Consider the following 4,106-nt stretch of genomic DNA (forward strand, 5'->3'; position numbering starts at 1 on the left):
TTAGGGTTTGTGAGGATGAAGACGAACTGGGAGGCCCTTTGCAGGCATGGGCATGGGATCAACTATGATCTTCTCATCAGGAAGCAGCTTCTCCCATTTGAACCTCTTCACCACATTGTACATGAACACTAATATTTCCAGTCTTGCATACTCTTTTTCGGGACACATCCTCGGCCCTCCTCCGAAAGGCACAAATGTGTACGGCGCTGGCCCGTTCCCTTCGAACCTCGACGGATCAAACTTCTCCGGCTCCAGGAAGCATTCCGGGTTTCTGTGGGTTGAGATTGCACTCCAATATAACTGCAATAAAATATTTCAAACCATATGAGGAGTTTATTTCTCGGTTTTCCATTCAAAATAGATATAATAAATGGATAAATTTTTTGGAGACCCTTTTTCATTTACTATAAATACTATTTAAAAAAAAAATTCAACGGCGAAATGGATTAAATGGCATGGAAAAATAACACATTTATTATTAACATTTTATAAAGAAAGAAAGGCAGGGGAGATCAGAGATGGACGACCTTCCAACCCTTGGGGATGGAGAAACCATAATAGATGAAGTCGTTGATGGCCTCACGGAAGGCTCCTTCATCTAGGATTATATAAGTTTTTTGGATTAAGTTTTTTTAGGAATGTACATCATAGTCTTATTGATGTCTCTTAATAGAAATCCCTTATTAAGAAAGTGCAAGTCTGCTTCAATCACCTCATTTTATGAAAGAATATACCTGGAAATCATTGTAGTTCAATATAGTTTAAGTCCTCCAAGTTGAGTAGACGTTGCTTTGATCTATAGTTTTGTGAACTCCTGCTTAAGGAAAACTTTTGATCATCACTAAGCTTGAAATCCATTAGATTAGTTAATTTAGTATGACTAGAAGGGTTCCTGATTTGAAAAATGATATTTAAAAGACTCAAAAATAAAACCTATGATTTTCCCATGAAAGGAAAGCAACCTACTATCTTCAGCTCCTAGTTTAGTAATGAAACTCCTCCTCCTTCTAGCTTGGAGCATGAAAATATTTCTTATTCTCCCCTCCCTCCCCCAAAAATAGTTTTTTTTTTTTTTTCAAAGCTCTATGGGCTCATTTCACCTCTTCCATTGTGAAGAAGTTCTTCTAGTTTTCCTAGAATGTTGTCCCCCAATTCCTAAGAAGTGGGTGGATTGCTTTCTTGTTGTGACTAAAATTTCATTATACAATCACTCATTCTTTGTTATGTTGACAATCTATTTTTTACTTCATATTTTTAGTTCATTTGCCACATTTTTAGCATGTTCTAGGTTTTAAAGATCAAATAACCTATAAGGGTTGGATTTAAATTTGTTACTAATTGTCAACCACCATTTCTTATTCTTGATTTGGCTTTCCTCAAGAAGCCAATTGCTCAAATTTAAGGTCATCCTTTATCCGGCCAAATATTCTCCCCCAACTCTACTAGAATAAAAACACAATGATTAGAGGAGATATTGGTATGACCTTTACTCCGTTATCATAGTATGTATTTATCTATTAATAATTTGCAAAAGAAATATCAAAACTTTCTTTGACAACGTATTCGTTTATCCACTTATTACACAAGGTAAATTTAGGTCCTTTGTAGTCCAAATCAATTGGAATGTTTTCATTTAACTAAATTTTGTAAGGACTTCATCCCTTAGTTTCCAATTGAAAATCTATTCCATCTCTTTAGTCCCAGACCTGACCAACAAATAGGGACACAAATCCTCTCAATCTTGATCTTCTTCCAATTTTTGCTCCCAAACGACCCCTCTCGCATATAATCTCGAGGAGCCTTGCGAAATCATCTTGTTAAATACACTTGAGGAAGAACAAATCTTTGTTATAATATTTAATTTTGATGTATAAAAGATTCAGTCAAAAAATAACAATGCCATTGACTTTGTCAACACGATCTATCTTGTTTGCATTAGCTATACTCATAAAAATAAAACATTAAGATGGAATTGGAGAATTTCTTTTCATAATTAATATTCTACTAATGAATATTCAATTCATGGACACGTACCTAAAAAAAAAATTATTAATATAATTGAATTTTTAAATAAGGTAGTATACTTCCGCTCGCGGAACAAGCTTTAAGCCCATCTAAAGTCTGCTGATCAAAAAACGTAAGTCGATAAGCATCCCATCCCCTTGGGGAGGGGCAAGCCTCATGACTTCGAACGCCACATTCCATGAGTACTTCATCTTCTGAATGTCTTCCCAATTCAACACCTCTCCCAGTGCTTTTGCTTTTGCTATTTCCATTTGTTCTATATGCCCATCCATTATTTCATATACATCCAAATTTCAATTAAAACGAAAACAAATATTCCAAAAAATTAATTAAATTACGACCTAGCTACATAAATATGTGGAACATGCTTATGCAAATATTTTACAAAATCTAATTGAATATTTTTTATGCTTGGGTCAATTTGCTACTCCTATTATATATATTATTATAAAGGATACAAGTTGATCCATGAGGTCACCCATGGAGCATTGTTCCGGGGAACCTTCTTACCACCTTAACTTATGCCCGGAGGCTATTTGAAAGAGAGGTGTAATACAAGGACTTTCTAGGAGGTCACCCATCCTAGTATTACTCTTGCCCAAGCACGCTTAACTGCAGAGTTCTAATGGGATTTGGTGCATTAGTGTTGGTATGATTGCACCCATATTGGAAAAATTAAACCACTAGGCTTAATATCTCAAGAGGGAATCAAACCATGACTTTGGGATCACCAAAGTCACAAGACGTCCTTACCACTTGAGCTAGCCAGCTGGACATAAAAAAATATTAAATTAAGAAATAAAATTAATGAAGGTAACTTAATTTACCCATATAGACCTCATTGTAGACGTGAGGCAACTCAGCAAGATTCTTGACGACAAAAGTAATGGCTGCATTGGTTGTGTCATGCCCTCCAATTAGCAAACCCAAAATTTTACTTGCAACATTCAATTCATTCATGAACCGTCCATCTTCATCCACAATAAGAAGCATGTGGGACAATATGTCTTGCGTGGGCGAAGCTCGATTCTCAGCTAGGTCGATCCTCCGCTGCTTGATGATCGCCCAAAGTTTCTTCCGGATCAAGTTTGACGCCTTGATCGCGCGGTTGAATGGCGTCCCGGGGAGATCGATCGATATCGATATGATCTCGAAATACTAAACATTGAAGTGGTCTACAAACATGGAAACATGGACAGGATCATCTATGCTCAAGAACAGCCCGCATGCCAGCCAGAAGGTGAACCTCTTGGCCAAAAGAAACACAACCACTTCGTTGTTCTTATTGTTTTCCCAACTCTCTTCGAAGTGTCTTTGAGCAATCGTGTCCATGATGCCAATGTACCTTTGAAGGGCTTGGGGCTTGAGGAACCCGAGGAGGAGCTTTTGTATCTTCTTTGATTCTTCTTTCGAAGAGTTTTGTTGAGATGAAGGGAAGATCTTGTTCACAGAGTTTGGCCACCAAGTGGTGACCAACTTGTTTTCATTGGAGAACAAGAACTTGTTGCCAGCTGTGCCTCATAAAACTACGGTACTTTCACTGAGCAACGAGGTCTTGAAGACCTGGGAGGAGAAGCGGGCCATCCTGTCATAGATGAACTTTTTGAGATGCCCCTTCCTCCCAGTGGAGAGGAACTTGAGGTTCTCGCCGATGAAGGGGAGGCCGGTGGTGCCGGGTAGGAGGTTGGGGAGGTGGGAGGCCTTGGATTTGTGTTTGTAGATGAGGAGGGTGAGGAAGAGGAATATGACGAGAAAGGTGGAGGAGAGAATGAAGGTTAAGGAGGTGAGCTCCATGTGATGGATGAGTTGATTAATAATGGTGGCGGACTAGCAAGCTAGCTTCGCTGCTTTTGCTAGCTTTTTGTGAATTTGGGAAGAAGATAGAATTGGCTGGGTGCAAGTGCTAGTTTATTGTTGGTTCTTTGATTTTGGGAAGAAGGTGGGGATGGGTTTAAATAGGGGAAAGGGGTTTGAATCAACGAAAGCAGTCAACAAGAGAATTATAATTAATTAAGTTTGGTTTCATATGGTGTTAATTAATTAGAAGTGACACAAAGTCTCTATGAAAATTTGTGACAACA

General features: G+C 38.2%; 2 pseudogenes; both read right to left on the reverse strand.

The window, feature by feature from the left end:
- On the reverse strand, positions 1-3,819 carry LOC131151631 (beta-amyrin 28-monooxygenase-like; annotated as a pseudogene).
- On the reverse strand, positions 2,570-2,688 carry LOC131152440 (5S ribosomal RNA; annotated as a pseudogene).
- Positions 3,820-4,106: the final 287 nt, after the last annotated feature.

This window comes from Malania oleifera, chromosome 3, assembly GCF_029873635.1.
Source record: "Malania oleifera isolate guangnan ecotype guangnan chromosome 3, ASM2987363v1, whole genome shotgun sequence".
Lineage (NCBI taxonomy): Eukaryota > Viridiplantae > Streptophyta > Magnoliopsida > Santalales > Ximeniaceae > Malania > Malania oleifera.